Below are 15,466 nucleotides of genomic sequence, written 5' to 3'. Positions count from 1 at the left end.
ATCAGCTACATTAAGGGATACCCTAAGTGATCATTTAATGAATGGAGCCAATAGTACAATGCAACCCAAATTCAATGTATATATAAATTCATATTTAAGTTTAATTGAATTATGGAATGTTATAACGCTTCGACTTACATATCAAAACTCTCTACTTCTTACAATTAGAAAAGCCGTTGTACTTATTAGATGTAGCACATGTTAAGACTATTATGTGATAATAATTGTACGATTGTACCTATTAGAACAATAATAGGTTTATTTTCTTCCAGAGAATTTCTATTGCAACTGTGCCAGAGAATATTTTTAGTTATCACGTCACAGTTAGTAAGTATAAAATATGCAATTTCGAAAAATAATCAAAATTGCTTATATTGCACAGATTATATCTTACTTTAAGTAGAATTATTAAGTATATTTAATTTTGCAAACAATTATAATGTTTTATTTATATTTGTACTACGAATAATTTAATTGCGAACTAAATGAAATAAATTCGTACAACTGCTAGAGTTTCGAATAAACGGATAAAGTTTATAATGCATCACGAACTGCAATTTATTTTCGATAGCGAAATTGTACGAGTAATGGGAGGTTACAAATTTTAAACTATATTTGTTTTTTATTGAAATGAGAGTTTAATCTTGAACTCGTTTACAGTGTTTGTGGTAAGAATTTTAATAAGTAAATACAATAAAGGTTTCCTCTTTGTGCAATAATTTATCGTTGAGGCAACTACTCGTGTAAACAAAAGAAAATTTCGTATTTCTTATATATGACGGCGTATCCGCCAAAGTCAAATGACTGGTTGACTTTTTCAGCCAAGCGAAGCGTCACTGTCGATGGTTGTGAGGGCGGCCATTGAACAGTGTTGTTCGAGACGGCGCCCGCGCACCACGCTTGCGACGAATCGCTTAGCATCTAATTAACAATTAAAATCTAGCGCTTAATTAAGTTGGTGTAGCATTGGTTAGACACTACAGTGTTCATTCTACTGTGTATTTTTGGTTACCTAACCCTTATTAAACAACTGCGATTGAAACAAGGACTCGTGATCTGTTCACACCCACCTGCCGACATACCCGCTTTTATATTCGCACAATATGATTTCTGATGAAGGCCCTCCTGCCCCTTCATATATGATGTATTTGCGTTATTGTTGACGAAAATCCAATTTTTTAAATTATTGTTTGTTTATGTGTATTATTGCAAGGCAGCGTTTGTTCTGAATTATATCTGGAATGGCTGAACTGATTTTGACGGAAAGATGAACCCGGGAATATTAAAGGGTATATTTTTTTTTAATTCTGCGCTGTCTAAGTCAAGGGCAACCGATAGTATTTTTATAAATATTCATTGTTAAATGCATTGTATGTAAGTTTGTCTATTGTATGATGATGATGCATTGTAACAGTATGTACTTGAGGTGTACTATGTACACAGCTATATATTTAAAACTTTTAATAATACGAATCAAGGAATTTAATTTAAATACTAAAATATGTCATTAAAAGGTGTCCCTTTAGGCATACTGGCAGCGTTCCCCCTTTGAATGGCTAGACTAATTCTTTGTCCGAGGTAGCTGCCAGCTCTTCGGTCTCCTGTGATGTCGACTAACCTTTTTGCTATTTCCTTAAAAAGCCTTGTATATCTAATCTGAACTTTATAAGAAAAAATAGTACTTACGAGTATCTGTATTTACATTTCTCTAATTTGGCCACGAGTTTTTTATTTACATAGACACAATTTATACAGAACTAAATATATACGTGTTTAGTTATCAGAGTATTCACAGATAGTATGTACTTTGTTAGGAACAATTTGTAATCTGCATTAAGTAGGAAAGTAGTACAGTTAAGCGTTATTGTAAAATGAACGCAAGCAGGTCTGTTAAATAAAGCGCGGTTTTCAACAAAGAACTAATTACTGGAATTAGTTTATATAGCCATTTTTTACAAGTTGCTTTACAAAAATTCTGCAATACACTAATATGTATTTGTTAGTACACGTAAAAATAATAAGTATTGGACAATTCACTATGTTTTATTTACTTTTGTAACAAAACAATAAATCAAGACTAGAAGAGGAAAGAAACATGCTAATAAGTCTCTTGAGTATTAATTATAGTTTGAGAATTAATGTTTTTATGGGAAGGGTAATTCTTCAACAGTACGAAAGTTATTTTTTTTTCTTTTCTTGATGTAGTTTCATTGTGGTATGCCTTTTCATACTTGGATAATATCTTTTTTTACGTTTGCTAAGATATTGTAACAATCTGTTAACTAGTTTATGTATTATAATAAATTTATCTATGAACATTGTTTACGGGAGATTTTGACGTACATACGGTTGAACTTAAGTTTGTAACCAAATTTTTTAACATGTAATTTGTACGTATCACCTTACAGTTTATTTTCCCCTGCAGAAACATATGTAAAATAAGATATTATCTCAGTTTTAATTGCAGTTAAAATTTCTAGAATTGTGACAACCCATGGTTACGTCTAAAACGTAGAAGACAAGAACACAATATGCAATATTCAAGGCTTATTGTGTTAAAGCCACTGTGGTAAAAGGCTACATAACATAGTTAATTAAACACGTTCGGACTACCACGTTAAATTAAGTGTAGACGGATGTTGCAGTTTTTCATTCGATGCAAAACATTTTAATTATTATTACACGGACTTATGTACATGTTCGATGAACTTGCTCGAAATCGAACAAGTACGAAAGTTTCATACATTTTGGTTACTTTTGAGCATATGTGTTGAGACTTGTGATCAAGTAATATGTTTTGTTAGACAGAGTTAAATTAACATATTTCATACAATTGTTAGTATAGTGTACAGGGTCCACTATATGTGTATAGATTCACAAATTCGTATTCTTCTTATTAAACACGGACAATAAAATACAAAGACTTATTATGTGGCAGATTTAAAGATACAGAGTTTCACAATTTTTATTACAATCGAAGAATACGCTTTGCTTTTACGTTCCCCGCTCAGTAATCGAATTCCACTGAGCGTATTGAGTTTTATGGAGGAGTAGAATTTTTTTTATCGTAACCTGCGATTTGTTTAAAATTACTAACTACTTGTTAAAATACCTACATAAATATTTAAAAAATGTGTTCCAAATTTGTATTAACGTTAATGTAAGATTTTATTTGTGGTGTTGTAATCGCTTTGTCTTCTATCATAAAACGATTAAAGACAAATATATCATCGGAGATAACATCTTGCCGGAGACGTTATTAGCGTTTGTGGAAGCTCCGTCTGATATTTGAATATTCACGGCAAATCCCTCATTACGGCGCGACGCCGAGAAGACGCTGATTCCACAGGCGTTCACTATGATTCTACGAGCTATTCGAAACGGTTCTAGAAAATATTTATTCTTTTCTAAATGCTAATATTAAAACAATATATACCCGTGAAATCAGAGACTCTTGTGTCTCGTATTGCGGTTAAAAAATGTGAATTAAATTATTGAATTCAATTCAATAAACCATTATGTTTATTACTGATGTTTAAAAGGATTTGTTAGAGATAAGAACATACAGAAATATTAATAGTTTTTAACAAAATATTTTTTTAATATTTAAGTAAAAATAAAAACTCAACTGAAATGAGTATTTGAACTATTCATATTAATTCGCTTCAGAAGGCTTCCTTCGAAGCAAAAAGATGGGATGAATTTGTGGAATAACAAAAGCCAGTTGTAAAATACGGCTACGATTATAGCGCTCCTCTATTCTAAAAATGTTGAGCGAGTGAAGTAGATCGCATTGCATTAGCATTATTGCCATGTGAGACTACGTTTTAAGCGGAAACGCTTCACAAATTTTTAGTTTCAAATAAAATCATGTTATCTTTGCACGCGGAATGCGTTTTAAATTTTACTGTTACTTTTAATATAAATACATTGATCTTATGTTGCGGTGCTATTGAGATAAAATGGTACTAGTCGATGGTGGTAATTTAGGCATCAGAGTGAGTTTTTCTATTATGTATAGTTGGATAGACATGTTAAGAATATTATTTCATCGAAAGAACACTTAGGTGTAGAATATAAGTCTTAACAAAGTTAAAAGAATAATTGTACCCAATATCTATTGTATACAGACATGTATACAGGATGTATTTTGCTTTCGTCGTATTTATAAGTCGAGTCGTTCTCAAATAATTTGTAGATAACTGACATATACTTAGAGGTTTTATGCACCTCTGCGTTTAATTTCGGATACGATATTGAGCAGCATTTTATGATATGACCGACATACGTCATATATACTCGTAGTTCGTCGTTAGTTTGACAACAGACTGAAACTACTACGAGAAGAACACGTAAATCTATACTTTTATTACTTGTACAAAATCTAACTGACAGAAAGAGAATAAATTTCTGATCTATTGATCTATTCTTTATATCATCGCGACAACATTTCTAGTAGTTTTATAAATTCATTTATAAAATCAACTGAAACAAAACATTTGTAGCTTTGAAAGGGAAAACGTCTATTGAATTACAAAGGAAAGATGCTCTAATGGACTATTTATAGATTAGGTCATTTTGTAAGAAGTCTAATTAAGCACCAAAAGTACTCCATCTGCTATTCAATTCGTATTATGAAGTAATTGGCATGGATTGAACAAAAGTTATTATGTACGTACATAAAAATATTCTTTTAATTAAAAAAATCAGTATGTTTTTAGTAATTAATTAAAGTAAGTAAATCGTTGATTAAATATAAAGTTAAGGAAAATATAACAACTTAATAGTGTTTTGTGAATTTAAAAAAAATATAAAAATTTATTCAGTATTATATTTTACCGCTGAAACACATGTTCCAAAACAAAAATATGTCAAATTTTAATTAGAAAAAAGGATAATTAAAATATGTTTATAACTATACAAATGTTTCTGTGTGACAACTAAAGGCAAACAGCATTAGTTGATAATAATTACGTGGATTACCATTATGGATGTAGTTTTATCAATTTCGTACCTCGACATATTCATAAGGATTAGTTGGGAATAAAACTAGACGCGTGTGGCTTAATAGTGACAATAATTCATATTATATTTAGTCAAAATTACATGTAGGTATACTCGTTGTGGAAAGTATTTATTACATGAATATAATTAAGAATAAATGATATCTTTAGTGAATAACCGAGTAAATAACGAAAGAGAGATTTTTCTGTTATAATAAACAAAAAACTAAATCAATTTTAATTTATGAAAGTAATAAGGGTAACAGACACTTTAAGAAAATTTAAGTAATACAAAAGAGAACGAGCTCACATTACGTAAATAATAAAACTTTATTATTATTATTAGGTCCTTACATATGAAATTGGCGTTTTTCGTACTGACCACTTTAATCACGAATTTCTCCTCTTTGGTAAGGAATTCCAAATTCAAATTTGTACAGCTATAGACTCATGTATTTGTGGTTCGATGACCGTCATTCATTTGTTTTTTTCTTCTGTTTTTTTCTGTTTGCGTCACTCAATTTACAAAATGGAAAACTTAAAATATCGCATTATTTACGAGTACGAGTTCCGCCGTGGCACTAGTGCTGCGGAAACGACTCGAAGGGTGAATGATGTGTATGGCGGTCGTGTTGCAAAAGAAAACACAGTGCGTTTTTGGTTCCAACGTTTTCGTTCTGGAAATTTCGATCTGCAGAACAAGCCCCGTGGACGGCCTGAGACTCAAGTTGATAATGAAGAGTTGAAGGCTATTGTGGAAGCGGATCCATCGCAAACCACGTCCGAGTTAGCTGCAGGCTGCGATGTTAGTGATAAAACTGTTTTAATTCACTTGAAGCAAATTGGGAAGATTAAAAAGCTTGAAAGGTGGGTACCTCACGAATTGACTGAAGCAAACCGGCAAACGCGCGTCGACTGTTGCGTTACATTACTAAACCGGCACAATAATGAAGGTATTTTAAACCGAATCATTACTTGTGATGAAAAATGGGTTCTTTACGATAATCGGAAGCGCTCAGCGCAATGGTTGGATCCTGGCCAGCCAGCCAAATCCTGCCCCAAGCGAAAATTAACCCCAAAAAAGTTACATGTAAGCGTTTGGTGGACTAGTGCCGGTATTGTTCATTACATTTTTCTCAAATCTGGCCAGACTATTACGGCTGATGTCTATTGTCAGCAATTGCAAACCATAATGGAAAAGCTAGCGGCTAAACAACCTAGGCTGGTCAATCGCTCCACGCCACTGCTGCTTCACGACAACGCTAGACCACACACTGCGCAACAGACGGCTACTAAATTAGAAGAGCTTCAATTGGAAAGTCTAAGACATCCTCCGTACTCCTCGGACCTTGCTCCAACAGATTACCATTTTTTTCGAAATTTGGATAACTTCTTGCAAGGGAAAAAATTCAACTCCGATGGGGCAGTCCAAATCGCCTTCAAAGATTTTATTGATTCCCGTCCGACTGGTTTTTTTAGTAAAGGGATCAATGAACTACCTATGAGATGGCAAAAGTGCATAGAAAATAATGGTTCATACTTTGATTAATTAAATATATTATATTAAAAAATATTCGACTTTTTGTTCCTCCCATACAAAACGCCAATTTCATATGTAAGGACCTAATATTAATAAACAGTTTTGAGAAAATATCGCTCATGTTATTTTTATCCACCAGATTTTCCACTTTTAACTCTGAGCAATTTTTACAAGTACACTGACTGTTAGTATCGTGAGTTTTTCTGCCGAAAAATACATTGTTAAATCTTTTTTTTTTCATAGAATTTTGACATTATGCATTGTATGTACGTGTACTTCGAAATTGGATACAAATTTTACACGTTTGCTGAACAATTTGTGTACCACTTGGTTCATTGTCTCAGTAACAAGATGCAGACTAAATATGCGCGAAACGTGTAAAGGCATTAATGTCGCAAGTACGGTAATTTTCTGGAAGAATGTTCAGTAAAATGTAAAATTTTCTACATTTAGTATTACATGTACTAAAATCTAGACAAAAAGTCCAGAAAACCTAAGTCCTATGTTAGAATTGCTGTAGAAAAGAAAGCTTGATTTTTATTTATTTATTCTAAGCTTTCCAGATGGTGATAGGTACATGAAAAACTACTTATACTCATGAATTGGAAATAGTTAATAGAATAAAAAAAATCTGAGTGGAAATGTGAAGTGATTCGTTGTTTCTCAGCTGTTAGTGAATATTGTACTGGATAAAGAACACTTGAAAAATAATTAATGTCAATGTTGCGGACCTCTTTGCTATTTTGATAGCTGATGTAGTTTTTTTTATTATTGACACTTTTAACGTTGTCTATTACCTATTTCTTTCTGTTTTTTATTAGAGTATAATCATTCTTTAACTTGTATTGTCGTTTTATCATTTGCAGAGATTAATTTGGTTTGTTCATTTCATTTTGGTCCTTACAATCTAAACGCAAAAATAGATCATCAAGGTATAAAACTAATTTATTCAAGAGAAAATTATCTTGTTCAACAAAAGTAACAGAAAAGGACTTTAGTATTTCTTAGTTCCATTGAGATTGAATGCTACAGTATCCTATAGACTATTTCATTATGAATACTCTTTCTGCTCTGTCCAGGCAATCATGGTCGCTGTAATCGGCTAATACACTTAAGCCAAGCGACCTATTTAAATTGGCAAACGAATGCAAAGCTTAGTCGGTAAAGAGTACGCTCACGTAAGAACAATCTAATAGAAACGGCGAGCTTTGAACGCTAAAGAGTTGCCACTTAAATAAACGAGTGTTCCGACAGATAAAGCAATAACATGTATCATATTTTTACATATTGGACACAATGAGGATTATTTTTACTAATTTTAAAATTTCTTTACCGTAAGAATTTAAAGAAAAATTAAAAACCTGGGTTTTATTTTTGCCAAAACAGTCACGATCAAGTGATAGTGTTAGTATCACTTGATCATCATTTGATAGACGTGTAGCAAAACTGTGTATAAACAAAGGCTTACAAAATGCCGCACATCGTTTACTAGTGTCCGGAATACCGGTTAAACTACAATGGGTGCTTCAACTTAATGTAGTGTCAACTTAAAAGTCTTTAAGCATGTCATTTTCTTAAAGTTACCAAGTTTCGGAATTGTAATTTTAAGTAAATGTGTGCAGACTACTACTTAGTATGGTTTTAAAGTATAGTTATATTTTTAGTTGTGGATAGGAAATTCGGTATTCATGTGAAATAAACATTTTTGCACTTATTATTATGGAATCAATTCAATGAATGGGATTGAAAATATGTTTTTAATAGATAAATATCAGTAAAAAGATTAAAAGTAAGGAATATCAAATTAGAGACGTAAATAGCTTTTAATTTTAATGTACTTATTTGCCTAAAATAATGAGTATGTGTAATGTACTCTACGTCACGCACCAAGCAGCTTAGTCTTGTCAGAGCTCGTAAATCATAGCCGTTAACACGTATAACCGTGTAACATTATATTAGAGTTCCTCTTTACTGAAGCATACGAGATTAATGATTAGGACTGTTCCTAATATATTTAAAGTATAGGGAACATTACTTATTACATAAATTTATTTATTATTAAATAAAAATGTAAAGAATTCCGGTCTAACCGCACTCAAAGTTAAGTGGTCACTGAGTCCTGAGGCCTGAGTGTTGCTTAGTGTAGTTTTATATAATTTTAGACAAACAATCGCTAAGGTGATGTTTCATTTGAAGTTATTTGCAATGAGCATTGCATCTCACTGTGGAAGCCATCCCTCTATAAAGCTCTGAACTGTTTCACTAATCGCGCTGTTCGCCGGATATCTCTCGCCTGCCAGGCTAGTTGCTATTTTACCAAATACTCCTGTCACATTTTGCTAACATTTGCTTTGTCAATATTTATTGTCCAATAATTTTAGCTTAAAAAGGGGTTCAACCTTCATTGTCTTACAAAAAGTCTCATAAAATCTAATAATAGTTTATGTTTTACGTTACGTTTAATCTGAAATCGGTAACCGTCGAGCATTTGTAGATATAAAAAGGTAGAAAAGGTGTCGCAAGATCGCTTCAATTTGAAATCCGTAGTTTTTACCTACCCATTTGGGTTACGAGCATTCTTTCTAAAATTGATATGATGTCTGTTTAATGACCTGATTGAATGTTTAAAAATAAAAAAAAAACAATATGTACTTATAGCAAATTTATAATCGAATAGATTTCAAAATTTACTCAGTTACTATCAATATATTGCATTGCAGTACGTTATAGGTGTTTGGCAATAACGTGCAAATTCGTACACAGCCGACAGATTGGCGTGAGCCGTACAAATGCTTTAGATATTAATTCTGATCGTCTTCGTTGTTCCGCTTAGAATATTAATATGAAAGCATTGTGCAATAAGTTTACTGCAGTCGAACATGCTACGTAGAATATTAATTTATTTTCCAGTATTTTTTTACGTTTTCAATATTAGTTACTATGTTTACTATGTTCTTTTTTAAATAACATCAAATTAGAAATTGATTTTTTATTTGTTTATAATTTTATTGAGTGTTTTATCTTTTTGAAAGAATCGTAACATTTTCTTTAATATTATAATTGTTTATTTATTGTTGTAGCAGACACCAATTACTCGTCTTATCCTCACGACGGACGACTTGCTAATTGTGTTATCTTATTACTAGCGGAATTAAATTCTTGTTTCGAATAGCAAATATTCTTGGACATTTACGTCTTATATTCTAAAGGTTTTCAAATTTAATTATTTAATTAATATTTATTTTGAAATAATATCATATTAATAAGTATATGAAATTTAACGAAATTAATAGAATAGATGTCGAAGTTTACTTACCAAAGATACTGGTTGCTGTAAAGTTTTTACGTAGAATTTTCTTCTATAATTAATTTCTACAGTATGAATACGAGTGGAAAGCAAGTCTAACAGTCAATATAAAAGTACCGTTGAAAAGTTATACAAGAGAGAAATGGCTTAATTCAAGTTATGAACAAACAAGAAGGAGTTTCAATTAAAATTTGCTTCAAATTTCAATAGACACTAAGCTAACTTTGCTAAGAATCCTCATTCATTTTTGCCACGTTAAAATGTTTATTGGAACGAAGTTCCTTATCGCGCGTTGTGAAAGGGGACTAGACGGAAAAAATTCTTACGAAAAGTTGTCACGACACTTTTTGCTATAGTAAGTATGTTAACGACGAATGAGCGCTACTTCACCATGGCAACTACGTGACAATATATATAACGAAAATTCATAGAAATAAAATGCACTTCTTGTGAAGACTTAAGTTTTTTATTCATAGAATAAACATTGGTTCCTTCACTAATTAATCGAAAGGAACTTCGTTCCATCCGGGTGTCCCTTGACACCTCTCAAGTTTTTTTTTATATTACAAAGTACATTGTAATTAGTCTTAATAACATAACACCAAAATTAATGTAGCAAATTTTAAGATATTTCATGTAGTTAAAATAAAAAAAAATTAAATTTGGCTTAGTACTAGAATCATTTTATATTTTAAGGGTGTTTTGCTAAAATTAATATGTTCTACTATGTTTTTTGTCATCTTTATTACTTTGTCCTATATGTTGATATTTACCAACATCTGTCAACAATAACAGTAATTATAATTTAAAATAGTAAGGATGATAACTTAGTTATGATATATAAGTACTTAATAAGTAATTAATTAAGTATTAAATTTATTAAGTACTTGTATGTTTCAACATTAATTCAACATTTTTAAATTGAAGTAGTGTAATGCTTGTTTATCGCGACGATTTATTCAAAATAAACCCTTTTTCAGTATAAATGCTTTCCATACATTACTCAAATGAGAAACTGAGAACGGTTTATTCTTTCGCGTTTTTTACTTTAGCGATTGCTTTTATAAATGTGACTCCCAAAAACGAAATATCACTTTACGATATTTTTAAAGTTATTGTGTACAATGAAAATCTGACTATGGTATATTTTAAAATGTTTATTTTCCTACAAGCCTTCGCTGGTTAAAAACCGATTTGAAAAATATGAAAACTTTAAAATTAAGACTGTATTTGTTGAGGAAATGGTTACAGAAAAAAAATCTTTTTAAATATGTTATAAGGTTTTCAACCAAGAAAAAATAACCAGTATTTTTTTCTTTGGGAAACACAATTCGTAATAGCTATTACTTGAGAATCCTTTGAAATTATTAATATATTTAGATAATAATTAAACGTACAACGTTTTAATACTAACCACAAATGTTCTGCTCTATTTGTTTCGTATTAGATTTGTTAGCGGAGTTTGTGAAGTTGAGCTTTGAAGCTTATGTCGATGACAAATGAAATTGTGTATTACATAACAGTTATATAATCATATAGATTATTAACTGTTACAAACACAAATATGATACTTCATGCTATTTTTTAATTTTACGAAAACAAATGTATTACATATAAGCGTCATCTTAAAAATTTGTTTTATTAAAATTAATTAACACTCACAAAGTTCCAAGCTGTGGATACCCGCTACAAGGAATTTGAAAAGGAGGTTTATGTTATTGTTACTGTTATTATTTAAAGACGATATCAAAAGCTCTAGTTACTTGAGCATTAATTAATAATGTTAAAATTATGTTAAAAAGAGGGCATTTGTACGTTTAAACATTGTTAATTGTGTTCATGTCCGTAACAAGAGATATTTATAGAAAATGAAGCTGTGTAACACTCGCTATTTAAGCTCTCAGTCGATGTCGATCGATAACTGCGTTTACATTTTAACAAAGTTGTCTATCATTATTTGCTGTTTCCATATTATTTGTAAGTAATTTGCCGATCAATGTAAAAATTGAAAATTAATTCTCTCTATTACTCTTAGATTAAAATACTATTAATTGACCAAAAGTGAGGCAAGTAAATATTAATTAGATTAATTGAGTAAATAAATATTAAGAAAGATATTTCATTGTAATATTAAAATAATTTTATTGTAATATGGTAATATAAACAAAAAGGAAATATAAAAGGAAAAAATTAACAAACTGGGAGCATAATAACTCTGTTCCCATATAGAATACGAAAGACGTTTTTAAAATTGCTCAAACTTAAACTATTTTTCACTATTGACTTCGGCAAGGTTTAAAATGGGTTCTTTACAAACTTCTACTCGTGAAATATAACTTTCCTTCGTTCACGTGCACTACTTTCAATGCAAATTTTAGTATATTTTGGCAAAATTCTTACTTATTGCCGTTCATGATATAGTCCTTACGAGCGAGATTTTATCACCAACTGACTTCCTATGTAACAAAAATACCAAAAATGAGGAGATGGAAAAGCTGTAAAATTTTTTTCGCTTTAAAATGCTTGCAGTCATATTACAGGGCCGTTAATTAAAATTTTGTGACAAGAATAATTTGTAATTTATTTTGTTTTATATTAATTAGTATAGTCTTTGTATAGTCAAAAAGTTTTCAGTTGTCAATGAAGTGAAATTTACTCTATAGCAAAACTCATAATTTGTTTCCAAAGAAGCATTCTGTTTTGGATGTTTTGCGTAAACAAGGTGAAGTTTTCTATTTGGCTTGTTTTAATTAAAATGTTTTTTTAACCAGAATTCCCGCGTAGTATTTTTAAAGTATTTAAGTAATATATAAAGAGAAAGTGTATGTAAATAATGAATGAATGTTCTTTATTCCTTTTAAATGTGAAAAATCTTTTCCAAAATCTAAGTTGCCACTGTTTTTAAGGAATTTCGTATACGAAGCGAGAAAAGCGTTGCATGAGCTCCGTACACAACGTTCAATCGTCAACGCGAATCGTATATTCGGTCAGTACAAGTACAGCGACTATATGTTAACTGTATACATTTGCACCGCTATCTTGAAAACTGCAGCCACTTTCCTCCCGACGATCTTAACAAAAAGGTTGCGAGCGACTGTCTTGTCTGTTGGCGTCGACAGAAAGAAGTAACTGCGACGCGCGTTGTGTACGAACCTCTGAGACATCGTTTTGCCTAAGTCGCTTAAGTTTCGAAGATTTACGTTACCTTGTGTACGATGGGCCTAACTTGAAAAAGGGTCTGCCTTTTTAAGTAAAAAAATCTGTAATACTTGTAGTCATATTAACTTATGCAAACAACTCAATTTTGAAACGACTTATTTTTTCCATATGGAAACATTTTTCTGACACAATACTGTAGAGTTGTGCGAACTATTTAACTTAACGCAAACTTTGTGGGCGGACAACCGTGTGCGGACGCTTGTTTTCATTTCATTTGCAACGTTTATTCATGTATCTTAATATGACTACATTATTAACACTTGTAAGGATATTTACTGTAATTAAAAAAAATTGTTTAAAAGCAGTGAATATAAAACACGGACCAATCATAAAATAGTATTTAAATTTTATATGTTTTTTGTTAATTAAAATTACTTAACCTTTAACCTTTTTAAAAAGTGGAAATTATTCAAAAATAAGTATGCAAGTACATATTCATGTTTCATTAGAAAAATTATTTGTTTAAACAGCAAAAGAAGGTAAGAAGCGATGAAAAGCCTTTCAAGGTTCCTTTGTGGGCGGCAAGTGTTTGTTTGTAGGTTGGTAATCTTGCAACTGCCCTTTGTTATTGTGGCTACCTTGTAAAACTAAAATGAAAATAGAGGGCAGTTCTCATATTGTTCTTCTATACACAATTACTTCTCGCTGGACTAAGCCATAAATGGAGTGAATAGAGCAAGAATAGCTACAAATTCTATCTATGACTTAATATGATAATGAATTGAAATATTATTATAATTAATTAGCGTTTTCAATCTATGGCGTCCAATTTTCATATATAAAAGAAAATGTTCATAAATTTCTTAGAAGTATTATTAAGATAGATTTTGCGTAGGCGCTTTTCATATGCTTAATAACCATTTATTTTATATTACACCCACGTAGAACTGAGGTCACCTTGTCATATTTGGAATAAAAAATGCTTTGATTTCACTTAAAGTTAAATTCAATTCAATTTTTATCTATTATATTTTACAAGTTGTCTGGAGTTCTTACCTTAAAGAATTACGTAAAAGAATTTTAATACAGGATACAGCCTTGAATAGGAGCTCAATTATGTCGATAACCATAGGGTATTTTTCCATGAATACATTATTTTTCGTGAAAATAATTTTCTTTTATACCTAGAAATAAAAACCTAACATCATTTAATTTGAATTATAAGTTAAATTTTTAAAAATACAAAGAACCTGCTTTAAAAAATACACAAGGAGCATCATTTCTAAAACAACAGCAGCATTAATTGATGTAATCTTATGTAATATAGATACTATGTACATTAGCTTAGTAACTTCGCTTTATCAAGCCCATAAATCTGAGCTGTTAACATGTATTACGTAGATAATATTAGCCCTCCTCCAACATAATGTCTTTGGCCAAACATTAATTAACCGACAATTTAATCTATAATAAGTTACGTAACATTCCTGTTCAAATGGAATCAAAACTTTTAAACAATAATAAACATATCTCTTAATTTTGTTCTGTAACAAGCAATTGTATAACAATAATTCATATCTGGAGTGAGACAAACTGTTACTAATATCTTTCTTTGCTGTATTAATATAAGTGTAGATTTACTATATAATAATAAATGCTTTATTGTGATAATTATTTACACAATTATATGGGAGCCTTGGCTCCTGAACTAGGACTGAGCCACGTGTTCCAGGAGCCAATCTCGTTCTGTTATAATTAATTTGATTTTTCATTTAATGCCGAAAGTAAAAACAATGAATAATTAATTTTTAATGGTATTAATATAGAAACAGGAAAAAAATTGAATAACATTATGGAATTCGAAGCGTAAAGTTTTGTTAAAAATAACATATTTATATAAGTAGTTAATTGCCGATGAAGGCTATAGCGAGCTATAGCGACGCAGGTTTATAGGCCACTTCTTAAACTAGGGTAGTATGATAGAGATACGAGTGAGGCAGTAGAGCACGTTCCTTACACACGCTTCGACAAATTTGCAATGCAACTATGTAAAATAGATTTTATATTTATGACATTAAATGTAATTTTACTATAAATCGTATAATAAAACACTATTTATACATTTTCGAAACATCTAATTTGTATAAGTTAGGTAATCAACTGGTTTTAAGTGAAATAAATTTTATACATAACCTTGATTAGTATTTATTAACCTACCCACTGTGTTGTCGTTTTGTGCTCTATTAGAAATTGACTTTCTGTTAATACTTAGTGATCTACGCAGAACTTGGATACCGACCTTAAAGAATTCTCTCAGGGGGTGGGTACTAGATCATATTAAGACAACTTATAGAAATCTTTAGCAATGTACGCTAATATTTTTTTTAATCTTAAACTGAATGCACAATAAAATTCATAATTAAATACTGATAATTCTTTTTTATTATAAGATTTATG

The sequence above is a fragment of the Papilio machaon genome, chromosome 7 (genome assembly GCF_912999745.1).
Source record: "Papilio machaon chromosome 7, ilPapMach1.1, whole genome shotgun sequence".
Classification (NCBI taxonomy): Eukaryota; Metazoa; Arthropoda; class Insecta; order Lepidoptera; family Papilionidae; genus Papilio; species Papilio machaon.
The sequence above is the reverse complement of the archived record's forward strand: the minus strand, read 5'-3'. Positions refer to the sequence as shown.